At 40.5% G+C, this 13,630-nt stretch overlaps 1 protein-coding gene across 8 annotated transcripts in view; it reads right to left on the bottom strand.

Moving 5' to 3' along the window:
• Positions 1–13,630, bottom strand: part of Eph (Eph receptor tyrosine kinase) — a 148,569-nt gene that overhangs the window by 59,949 nt on the left and 74,990 nt on the right. The gene's annotated exons all lie outside the window — the stretch shown is intronic.

The raw sequence follows: 13,630 nt of genomic DNA, 5'->3' as shown, positions 1-13,630 counted from the left end.
TAATATTCCACTCTCTTTCTCTGCCAGCAAGGCAAACTCAATCCACTCGTACTCCCACGAAGACTTTTTGTATGCAAATGTGGTAACGGGTAACAGTCAAAGTTTCGGTTTTACATAAAATGTTTTGTCAGAATCAATAAAATCAATCAGGACACAAAGCGGACATTGTAAATACGCGTAATAATATACATTGTGTGAAAGAATGCGCGTGTTTCGGTCACGTGTGGGCAGCCCCTGATTGGACAAACCATCGGTCGGGATATGGACTGTGTGCTTTACGGGACAGTGCCGGAGGCACTGTCGGGGCACCAGCTGGACCATTTACGGTCGCGTTGATGTGTAAACAAAGAACTGCCCGCATGGTGCATTTATATATCGCGATCCGTTTAAGTCAAACCGCATTCGTTATATAAAGCAGATCCTAGATAAGCATCTTTGCATAGCTAATGAAAAGAAACGTCGCACTAAAGCCCGCGAGGTGCACGGCACCTGAGTGATAGGCAACACGCACAACAGCTACCTGACATATGCCACCGGTAATAAATCAGCCGTGTCCGCCGGCCCGACTGATAATAGTTTTAGATGTCCCCTTTAGGCACTATCAGGTTAACAGAATCTATCTGAATTTCACTGTAGTCAGAGGGGTTTATCGGTGCACGGTTAATGGATCGTTTTCTAGCAAGTACTGTCCGAGGTGGGTTCGCTTCGGGCAACATTCATTAAAATTTCAGACGTTTTTTTGGCACAGTTTTCAGTATTTGCCAAAATTAACTAGAGGTAGTCAGAGCTGCCACTGTAATTTATTATTCTGAATTAACTTTGACGCTTTCTAAATTAAATTTAGAAATGGGGTAGGAACGCAGGCAGTAACTTTAAGTAAATCAAATTAAGTCATAATAAAATTACAGTAAACTCGTGAAATTACCCCCTTCAGATTCTAAATGGAGTCATAACATGCATACAATAGTTGCGAGAAAAATGTTGTACACAAACCGTTAGAATGTCTCTTAACGCACTCCCGTGGTAGGCGCTCTCACCTACGGCTCGTGTGTAATATTTTATGCTTTTATGATAAGAGTGGCTCCCATCCCTAGTACAATTTACTATTCCCAGGACCGGCCACCTGAGGTTGGGATGTTCATTCAACACGAAAAGAAAAACTTGACATTGACTACATGGAGGTGTAGCCCGAAAGGAAGGAAGGAAAAGGGGGGACTACGGGAAGGCATCGCCACATGCTTTTGTGGAAACATCCAAAATTCCCCAATATCAGAGAGAAACTTGAAATATTCGTGGACACGCTCCCAAAGCATTTAGAAGGTCAACTGGAGAAAAATCTTTGCATATACGTATAGTATGACGCCCACATTAGCAGAACTCCATACTTATCAACAATTGACTGGATATAGTGGCAATACATGGTGAATCTCTGCATAAATTCACTGTTCCAACTTGTAACTCAGTGCCACATAAGTAACCTCGAATGAAACTTCTACTGGCACTGAATACTCTTCCAATAGTTTCCATTAATTCCATTCCATTCATTTTTCGCCTTTCAAACGCACCAGTTCACTTAGGGTAAGATATACGATGTAGGCGTCATTAACTCATTCGAGAAGCTGAATTTATGAATTGCTGTAGTATGTGCTTAGAGAAGGAGATAGCTCAAGAGAGATATCAATAATTTATGTGGTAGCGCACTAGTCTCCTTCGATGGATTTAAAATGAAGATATTGCTCAGATCATTGTAGAGGGATTCGTATATTTTACATGATTTTATAAGGAAAATTGTAGTGATAACCATCCACTTCTTGATCAAGATCAAGAAAACTATGAAACATGGAACAATCATCACCCCTTTGATTTTATAGCGAACCAATTAAACCATCTTTATGATGAAGTGTCCAGTATAATCTCTTCCTTGCGTCAAATCAATTAGTCAACGAATAAAATTAAACTTCTGACCGATGATGACCATGTGGCGTTAACCACCAACGATGAAAGAATGGAGGAATATTAAAGATCACTTTTCGATCGATACAAAAAGTGATACTGGTGTATGGAATGTCTTGGAAATATAAGTGGAGAGCGAGATCGATCTAAAATCTATTTTACGTGCATAAAAGTAGCCATGGAAATGACCCCGAGTCTCGAAAACTAAACTAGACATCAACACCTCCTTTCAGAGCCCGTCGACACGATTGATTTGTTATGATATGTTTGATATCAATTCCTCTACATTACGGTTTGAAAATTCTTAAATGCTCACAATTTATATGAATCTAAGTAAATAATTAATTCGCAAATAAGTAATTATTAATCCGTCAAGGAAACTTCCGAAATCTCTGCATCATTCATACTTCATTTCCATTCACCTCTAAGAAAGTCCTTATCTTAAAAAGACACATTTCCTCAGCGAAACGAGTCCCTCCGACACTAAATTACGTGACGCGATATCTCCCCTGCTCAAAGCGCCTCAATTTTTCTCCGACTCTAATTTTTCCCTAACTTATAGAGACAACCGCATTTAAATAATATCCACGTTCAGTCCGTTTAAATAAGGACCTTTTCGTCCTTTTTCAGCCCATAAATGTAGTCGGGGATCCTTAAATCTTCCTTTATAACCGACAAATAATAATTTTCGTTTTTAGTGCTTTTGTTTGCTTGAGTGAGCATTCATTCAGAGACGGTTTAAGGCTTGCGGCACGCCACTGGGCCATACTAACTATAAGGACTTTGTCGAGAGTCGCTCTCAAGTTCTTTTTTTCTTCAATATTAAATTAAGCTTCCATAACGAAACACAATTAGATATCTTTGTTTCTCGTTCGTTTGAAATGTAATTACAAAACCTTTTTAATCGTAAATTCTGGGGGGATTACAAGTTTCTCCGGAAAAAGACTGCACCAGCCGCGCTCCTCCGTAAGTTTTAACTGTTTTTTCATCGCCTTCTTCCTTCAAGGAGGAAAGGGATAGAAAGGAGCAATTATAGGATGCTTTCGGTTTAATGTTTTTCCATTAGACGGCTTTATGCGACCGCTTTCTTCTCCGGCTCGTCCGCCGAACCGGCCAGATCTGGCTCCGTGTAGGTGCATTTATTCCGAAACAATAAAATGCGTTTTATACAAACTGCTTACACGGGCTCACGACATGGGGTTATGTAGCCATTGTTTGCTTTAATGGTAAATAGTTTTCCGGGATATTGTGGTTGGGGAAGGATTATTAACCCCATTGTGACATGCCTCGCGACAATGAGGTGATTCGCTTTAGACTCCCCCAGCTTAACGACATTGAGGAGTTGCGCCTAGTCATTTGATTATAATGTCGTTTTCTTGCTGGTAATGAACCGATAATTTTTATTATTACTGTTAGATACTTTAATCTGCATTAAAACCAAAGTAGTTTTGATTCTGATTTCAGACACAAATCCGAGGTGATTGCGTAACACTGCGGAGGATTTCAGTTTAAACGGGCTAATATCAAGGGTATTTGGTCAGACCTTGATGAACAAAAGCGAGGTTATTGGTAAAGAAAATAGTCCTTTTAGGGAAGTACCGGATATTATTGTTAAAACATCACATCAAAGGTTGATTCGGTTGAAGTATTCTACTAGTCAAAATAGCTACAAATTTAATATCCTTCCGAGTGCTTTATCCGGAGAAACACACAAGTTGAAATTTGATTCTAATACGGTCCTGTCATTTTTGAGTTTCAGATACAAATTACTTGATTTGTAAAGAAAACTGATTGATTTAAAATCAGCTAATTGCATGACAAAGATGATCTTATCCGATCATAGGCACGAATTTATAAATGTATAAATGATACATGGCGTGACACGGGGCCATGAATTTTGGCCAATAAGTGTCTGACATAACTTGCTACAAGGACCAAAGCTTTCTTGGAAAACAATGCACTTTCCAATGCATTTGAGACTGTAATGAATGCCCAGAGCCTCCCGAATGAAATTAATTTACTATTGTATAAATGTAAATAGGGTAATATCACGTGGCTCACATTGACCGATGGGAATGTAACCGATATAGATCTTCATCAGTACTCAAAATTTCCTGTAGGTACGTCCTCAAGGGGTATGTGGAACAGGATTGCGAGGCTTTAGGACCGATTACTGCTATCATCTGCCCCAATTTGCTCTGATTCCATACACTAATAGGAATTTTTCTTCAAAGACTGCCCCTTTCACCCCTTAAACTACACACAAACTTGTTCAGAGACGAAGCAAATTAACACTGTTCCGACTATTTCCTTTACGACATAGGGTCGCAAAAGGCAGATAACGGCTCCCAGATTTCTTTGTAAAGGGTGCACAAACGCGGGGCCCTAAAACAAGGAAAATTCCTCGTGCGTAACGCGCCCGAAATTCAGAAGGGCTTTCGCCTTTATAGTTTCCATGGCAAATTGCTCCGAAGAAGCGGGCCCGAAGGCTTCAAAGCAGCCGCTTGGCGTCGCATTTTCGTAGATTGAGTGCAGCGGGGACAACCTTTAATGGGCCCAAGAAGGGAGCTTTCAGACACAGGAATAGTTTTCCATTTTTTGGTGGAATATTGCAAAAGGTCATTGAGCGGTAAGAGAACACTCCAGAAATCCACAAAGGCCCTTATCATCGCCTTTTCCCTTAATACCTTAACCCCATATAACCCTGACAGGTATATTCCGTATAAAACGTGTTTTATCTCGGCTTCCTGTTGTACTGTACACGAATTTTCCTCCCTGCTACAGCGTTAGAGGAATGCAGACACAAAAAGGGCGAAAGCAGAGTGTCTGTTGGCCATTCTAGGGAGGGGCTATTTGGTATCGATATGGGTTATCAATAAAATCGCGCTTCTCTAGTGATTTGCTTGACTTTGTGTAAAGGCAAACTTTCCAGAGCATGGAAATCCTAGAAGCCTTTAAAGTATAGAAGCCGAGAACGTAATAAAACGTAATTGAGAGGCGAGTTCTATATTCGATACGAGAGTGACATCCCTAGTTGAGCTAGAAAAATGTGAGGGGTTACACCGGGGTTAGACCGTCCGACCTGTTGGGTAATTCGCAATTCTCTCTGCAGCGCTTTTGATCGAGACCAATTTTCTTTGTCGGAGAAGTTGGAAGTTTTCGTTGGGGCGAGTTTTTCTCTCCCTTTATTGAACCTCCGTAGATAAACGTGTGAAAAGAAGTTGCCCGTCGATGATAAATATATAATGCTATATAGGCTGCATGTCTGGACGGCCGGCCGATAAATCTGAGCAATAAGCGGGGCTTAAGGGGGTAACTCTTGGGCTCATACAAAGTTCAACTACCTGAACGCAGCAGTTATCCTTTAGGTTCCAAATTTCGTCTGTCCCTTTCCAAGTTTCGAGAATAACAAGAGATCCGCCGGATTGAGGGAACGTTAGAGGAGGGGTATACGGTTTAAATGCGGTAAACTTTAAGATTAAGTTTAAACTAGTGTAGTTGGGACTGAATTCCCTTATGTAGTTTAGTTTGAATTGGCGTCTGGCTACAAAGTGGAGGCTTTAGGAAGGTGAATCTCATTTCCATGTACAATTCGCGGTGGCGCTCAAGCAGAATTAGTTCTACAGTCTTCGCCACACACAAAATTAAAAAGAACATTTTTATAGTTTATTAATTTCCTTGGAAGAGAGCACGCAATAAAATGATGTCTCCCTTTCGGGGAATACAAAAATAGGAATTTTCCACTTAATTTTAGAACCCGGGTGGGAATTTTTCGCAACAAATAAGCAATAAATAATAAAGGGAATTGCAAAAATGGCTCGTATTTTAGCCGGCGAATAACGGAACACGTCACAGATGTAGAAAACCCTTGATAAATGTTGCCGCAGCTGCGGCGTCAGCACGTTGAAACTGAATTTCCAAAGCGGCGAGAATATTGAACATTCTTTCCCCTTGTTTTTTGGATTTTAATTTCGTTTTTCTTTAGAGCAAAATAAAATATGTGCACGTTCAAAGTAGTCACTGACGTGTCGAAAACGGCACATAATCTGAACGATAACAATGTCGCTCAAAATGTGTTTAAATACGTGATAGGAAAGTATTTATTACCGGCTTCTACCCTCAAGCAACTTCAGTCAAATTCGAAATTGGGGAGCATAAAGATCCCCTTTCCCTGTTAAGGGCTTTTGCGGTACTAGTTATCGGCAATTTCGCATCAATTCAAGAGGAGGGCCCCATTCGATCCCGGTTTCCTGATGTCAGACGGATCGGTTTATGCTATTCCTATTACCAACCGCACTCGATCTGATTACCCATACGTACATATGTATGTGAAGAGGTATGGGGAAATATTATATGTTTTTTTGCCGCTGCCGATAAAATGAACAAAAGTTGCATAGGACGTATGGAAAATGAACTTTGAACACGGAAACAACTGCTAAAAGTACTTTGACACTGATATTGACAAACGTTTTCTGAAACATTTTCCACTTGCCACGACGTTTCCATAATACCGAAATGTTAAAGCCCATGTATAATTCACATAAAATCGCTGAAGGAAAGGCAGATCATTCGCCAATTTCTTAGTATCCACGAAAACTTACTTCCATCTAGCTTCGAGTAGTTATATCTATTGGATCTTGCCGGTTGTGCCTGTGCTTCAAAAGTGTTTCTCGTGCTCTATCGCAGGACTTCCAAAGGAATTAGAATTGTCCTTTGTTTTTGGTTGTTATCGGATACTTCAATGTCTCAACTCATTTATTCTCGGGTTACTAAGGGTTTCCCGTAGTTACCGCCCTTTCACCATTGCTCTCAAAACCAATTTGATTATTATTGGTAGCAAAACCGCAAGCGATTCAAAAAAACAACATATTTTGTTGTCAAAATTTTTCCTTATTGCCGAGAAATTAGAGCCCGAGTTGCGTTACGAGGAAGATCACATTTCATACCAAATTGAAATATTTTTTGCTCAATTATCGGCCATAATTTCCGTTCTGTCTGGATCGCTACGTGCAGGGGAGCTCATTTCAAAGAGAAATGTCGGACTTTCTCGCACTGACCATATGAACTCGATACGATGAAGGGGACGAAGCACTGGAGTAGGAATTGGTTTGCCAAGACACATTAAAATCGTTTATTACTCGCGTCAACATCGGTAGGCTACAAAAACCTATTGCTGGGCACTGAAATCGGTAAAGCAGCGGAATTGTGAGAAGTTCCCAAAGCTTTGCGTGGGGCATCATAAAGGACATTTCGTCGGGAATCTTCTCGCACTGGAGCGATTCCACGAGTCTTAAGCATAATGTGGGGAAAACTGATAATCTGCACGTTGGGGAAATGTCGAATCTTTGATGATGAAGTTACATGGCAACTTTCTCGTTTGAGATACTGTGATGTACCCAACTCCATAAAAATATTTGGTCTTTTCTTTGTCGATAATCTATGAATCACATTTCTCTTAAAATGCTTAGAAATTGCTTTAAATTCGAGCCGACGTAGGAAAGTCGGAAATTTTGAGATTCTTTCGAAGAGATTTCGAGAAATCGGAAACTCCCTTTCAGGCTCACAAGGGGGTTTCTGAGATACCAAGTGTTCCCGTAAATTGCCTGTCCGTCATTAAAACCGATTAACTGACATCTTTGACGAAAAAGAGACCCAAAAGGGAAAATTTACGAAATTGGGAGTCGCCTGCTGCATGCCTGCGTGTTGTGCCGTGTTTGAATGAGAAATTCCAAGGTGTGCAGTGTCAAAGAAAAGGCGAAACATTCGTCTTCAGTGTTCCGTGTGCAGTCCTGTGTTCTCAATTGAAAGTTTGGTATATCCGTGTTGGAATTGATAGAGAACTAGATCTAATCAAAACTCGGAGTTCCTTTGTGAAATCCTGAAAACATGCAAACCTACATGCTGATTCACCAAGAACGAATGTCAGAATCGGAAAATAGTTTGCGGCTGTATATAATTTGGAGCTCCAGTTAAAATTTTCAGTGAAATTCCTGTAGGTTTTGAGCCATAGTACCAAATGTTGAAATTAAAATTAACGAAAACATACCTAACTATGTTAGATAGTGACCAAAAGACGCCCTGATTGTGGCTTGAGAAGGAACTGATGATAAATGGTAAGTACGCATGTTTCGCAGTCGCGCAGTGTTTGCTACCAGAACAATAAGTAAAAAAGTGTTAATTTTCATTTTAATTGCATAAACACGCGTTTTGCTTAATGCGAGTGCATGCAATTTCTTTTCGTTCCCTTCTCCCCTCCCGGACATGTCCAAGGCCTGACAACTGCCAAGGAGGACTCTCTAATGCACCGGGATCTCGTGGAGGTACACCATTGCCGACTAAACTGTGTAAACTACAGATTAAAAAAAAAGGAGTCCGTACCACATTTTAGAAGTGTGCAACAGGAATGGGCACAGGCTGACTAAACAATTAAAGAAATTGCAGAATAATGAAAATTGACGAGGAAGGCCGCATGAACGAAACTACAAAAACTCTTGAGATTATTTCAGATAAGAAATTGCATTAGACTTTTTTTTATAGTCATTTGAGATTAAAATTTGCCTTGGGCCTTGCCTTTGGCCACCGGTTTAGCCTTTCTGAAGGTTCGCTAAAGTTGTCGTCATTTCCCCAAGTGCCATTCTGGGTGGCAAAACCTCCAGTCTCGCTACTAAAAAATGATGATCCCTCTCCAAATGACATCACAAGATAAGCGAATTTCGATTCGCGAGTCCGAAGTGAGAAACGCGAATTGGAGGAATGAAGGGGCGAAACAAAACGTGGTGGGGTGCGAGAGGGGGAAAGCAGGAACGCGAACCTGCCACGTATCGATTCGAAGGAATGCCCCCGGGGCCCAAGTGTGTTCCCGTCGACCTCGACGAGAAACGGTCCTGCTGCCAGAAATACGTAGATAACGTCAGGGAATCATGACTTAGAACGAATGACTCACGTTTAGGCCGATTTATATAGGTGACCTTATCTCTAGGTTAGTTCGGGCAGATCTTTGCGTTTCCACTAATGAAAGGGGAATTTTTTCGTGGGGCATCAAGTGCGGCACCGCTTCTAGAGCTTTTCCAGCGGGTCAACTTTTAATGGACAGGAATGTGTTGTACAACCTTCACTTTCACAAATAAGTCCTGCCTATTCAGGTGCACGTTCGGTCTCTCTACAAGGCAACGCGATCTTAGATTGAGGTGATTAAATAGAATGATAATAAATAATTTGCAAGTGGAACTTATTAATTAATCGGGCGAGCTTAAGTTGTTAATATGAACAATTGACGTATTGACGGTCTACCGTGACTTGCAACTGACCGCTTCGATGCAAAAACGGGAAAGTTTCAGATGCGATTTGCTGCACTTGATAAAATAACGGGAATCGGGCGAAAAACGACCTTAAGTAGGTTAACAGTGCTTGAGCAAAAACGATCAGAATCCCACAATAAAGCTAATTAAATTACGTATGGAAACGGCATAAAGGGAAACGAGGCCGGTTTATCTCGCGCAAAAAAATTGGAATTGAAGTAGGCAAAGTGGAAAGAAAAACACGAAATGCATATATAGGACGATTCATCACGGGACACGTTGAAATATTTTATTGTGCAGCGCTCGTTTCCCGTTTTATATGCGTTTGTGTTTCGTGCCTGTCCCCGACACCTGTTAACTACAACGATTAATTTAACTTTAAAATTGTTAGATAATATTTGCACGACCCGGTTTCGATTTTGGAATTCGAATTTTATAGTCGTACGTATGTTTTAATTGCACATTTTTAATGCGACCACTCTATACGTAATTTCAAATATAACATAAACTATGTTAAGGTTTGAAACTGTAACAGTCACGATATCGACAATGGCTGTGTTTAGAGTTGATGAGGGATTTAAAGGTTAACCGCTCCGTATCGGCAAAGTGGAACTGAATCTAGACCTGTGTTCATTCTGATATTCGATATATCACGCTTTCGTAAAATCTTATTGATCACCATTGGACGGCATTCACTTATAGAACGATACGTGCAGCAACGCCTGCGAACATCTTCGGATGTAGGGAGACACATCTCCGATCGGGCACACTCAGCCGAACCAACGCTAGATGGTCCTCGGTCAGAGAGATGGTGCGGTTGAGGCCCCAAGACTGCCATTTCGAGATTCCCTCGACCAGAAGCTCGGCAAATTTCGCAGTCCGTCATGGGGGCGTCGATCGGTAGTCTTAGCAAAGGTTTCGCTAACTGCAGCTGCAGTCGAATACAGAGCCGCCGCTCTAAGGTTTGGAGAAACCGAATGCAACGTACAGGGTGTGCCGCGAATATGGGCCTCTGTTCGTGGCGTGGGAACTGTGACCAGGAAAAAGGCGAAATTTAAGTGTCATACGAAAGTAGAGCTGGTCTATTGATTAAAAATATTTTCGTAAAAATACTGCTTCTGTTTACATCAGAAATGATATGATAATTTTTAATGGAACGTCCTGTATGCTGCATAAAATTTCGATTCTACGGAACGTTTTGAACTTTTTTCAGGTATAACGTTCTGTACCGAAATTTTACGGTTTTCGAGATATTTAAAATTTTCCAAAAAAAATGACAGTTGCGGTCGTTAACGCGTTTTCTAATAACCCGCAAGTGCTTTGCAATGAAATATTGCGCTGTTACGTAAAATGCTTCACTCCCTTTTTGATCAGTGAGTGAAATCGTGATTCTTCAAACAACATGTTCAAAGAGATAACCCAAAACTGTTATTCAAAAAGTATAAAAAACTCAATTCTTAAATAGCGATCCCCTATTTTGCAACGAATACAAATTTATTATAAAAAAATACATTAATTGCTCCAACTGTCCCTTCTTTTTTTTAAATTCCAAATACCTCGAAAGCCGTAAAATTTACGTATAGAACATTATACATGAAAAGTATTTATAAAGTTGTGCAAAATCGAAATTTGATATAATATACAGGGCGATCCATATAAAATAAGCGAGCTGGCACTCATTTCCGGTATGACCGGAAGTGGTATTATCGTGAAAACACTTTCAATCAATAGACGACCTCGCATTCAGCCTGAAGCCCAAATTTCGACTTTTTCCGAGTCGTAGTTGTCACGATGCGGATAGCGGACCCATCTCGCTGAGCACCCTATATACGTCCGATATCGAGTGGCCTTGATGGGTGAGAGTACGTTAACGCAGAAATAGCAAATGTGCAGCTTATCTCCTTCTCTTAATCCGGCCCGCCTTATCGCTACCACAGTACCAACTTCAAGCTGGGTTCAACTTTCAGGAAACACTGTGGAGCCGTTAAAATTCAAACCGGACATTAAAATTTGCTGACCTTATTTGAGCCCGGCCCAATCCAGGTCCTTCACTCACCCACAAGTTGAACAGATCAGGATGAATTCAGGCTAATCATCCTGCCTGCATGTTCCCGGGACACGAATGTATCAGGTCGTATCTTAAAAACGGTCTTATACCACGTGGCTCATATTGGGCCTAGATCTATGGACATCTCGAGAACTACGGGAGATAGAAAATGGTTAAATAAGGAGAGTTGGGGAAAATTTAACGGCCGTAACGACGTCTTTTTGAAAACCATTTTAAATCTTGGATTTTGAGATATTTTCTTGGAACCAAAGCCTTTCGGTTTCGAAAAAGTGATGTAATTTCCCGAGGGAAAAAGCTTATTCGAATCTCGAAGGACATTGTTAGGACAACTTTCTGCAAGCTGTTCCGTTGCTATTGATCGCGAGCGGTGAATATCCATGTATGTATATTTGTATTTTTTAATGTATCAAATTTGGTTTGAATCGCTTCGGATCGTTGGGACATCGGCCATATTTCTGAAAAACTTTATCGGTCTCACAAAGGAAAATGCTCCCGCGAATTTAAATAAATCATGTATTTGACACGCTTTAAATTGGTTGAACAATGTATTTGACTGAATCTACTATTTTGCGCTCGTTTTTTTCACAAATTACATCGGTTGCTTTAATTTCACATCTTAGCAGTCCCCTTTTTTCATTCGGGTCGAATATTCGAATAATTCAGTTCAAGTACGGCATTTCGTCGACAATTACTGGAACTTAATTAGATGACTTTACTCAAATATTTTCACTTTGGGAATTGACTTATTTAGTTTACTTAGCTGCATATTTGAGTTAACTTAATTAATACGGTCTCTTCATAGCTAAACCATCGATTTTATCGCAAATACGCGATTAGCAGCATCCAAGAGATGTTAATCCAGAACAACGACCCCTTTTTTTCTGCCTTGATTGGCGAGGACGGCGGCGCAGGGACATGAGGGACACTTCAACCAATTTTATGCAAATATTTCGCAGATATTTTACATCCTTCCAAACCTTAATTATCGACAATTTCAGCTTTTTTACTTGAACCTGCATCGAATGCCATTAATATAAATTATTAATGATCAATTCCAAATGAATAGACACCTATTAAGGCCGCGCCTGTAGTACCGGCGACCTTATTTTGCATCTGCGCCTAACAGCATCCATTGACAATCAATTAAACACCGCTCACTTACATCGGTGTAAAACCCTGTTCCAGATTTGAATAAAGAAACTCAATTACGTAGTAAAATCCTAATTGTTGCAATCTTTATGCGGTGGACAATGAATCTGCATCGTGGACTTGCCCTTGGCTGGACTGGACTTAATTTTACTGAAATAGTAAAATTTTATTGACTATCGACATTGCTAACCGTTCACCGCAGTGGAGATGGTTATCGAGGTGGCAATTTACTGTTATGACTACTCTTTATATCGATATATTTAATATGAGGGTGATTTGCAAGATATATCAATAAATATCTAGGAGAGCCTGTCTCGATCTTGAGATACATTGCAGACATATTTATGTCCCGGCCTGTAAGTTATTTTACTTTTATTACGACAGGTATTAGAAAATGCGCGTTGCATAAATAATTAAATTAACCTCTACAATTTTTCCAGCTTAATACCAGTTCCTCAATAGTACAGTCCACAATTTAGTGTCCACAAAAAGAACGGTAAGATAGATGACGCAATTAGTCCTGTTTAATTAGCTAATTAATTACGACCGTAAAAGGCGTTAGAGGTATTCCAGGAGTGCATAAAATTTTATGTTAGTGCCTATTCGAAATGCATTTATGGGTCCAGTTGATTTTTCAAATGGGACTTTACACTTCCTCGAAACATTCTTTCTGCGTTCAGATGTCCCTGGGACGAGCTACAAATATACAAACAGTTAACCTAATGGGGAGGCTCCCCCTGTCCCGGTCGTGCCAGACGGCTATCCATTGCCCCATATATCTTGGGTTTAGCTCCAGCCTTTTATGGGCTACTAAATCTAACACACTGCTAGACTTCGGACAGATAACGTCCACTGGTTTAATTACGTCCAAACAGTAAGTTAATTAACAGGTTTTAGAGGATGCCGTTTAAAATTGCAGCTGATGTCATTAAATTTAAGGACAAGGGGGGTAGATTCAAGACGCCTAATGTTCGTCCTGTTTGGGACAATTTTCCCATCAATCCATCAGAAAAAATAATCATCACGGAGGGTGCCCATTTATGCATGGCCGACGGCCTAATGCTCTTTTAATTGGATCATTATCTTTTTATGTTCAACAGTTGACATGTACAGGGTCCTCCACGCTACCTGTCCAAGTGGATATGCAGCTTCACTGAATCAC

This window comes from Euwallacea fornicatus, chromosome 12, assembly GCF_040115645.1.
Source record: "Euwallacea fornicatus isolate EFF26 chromosome 12, ASM4011564v1, whole genome shotgun sequence".
Lineage (NCBI taxonomy): Eukaryota > Metazoa > Arthropoda > Insecta > Coleoptera > Curculionidae > Euwallacea > Euwallacea fornicatus.
This window is presented reverse-complemented; position numbering and strand designations above follow the sequence as displayed.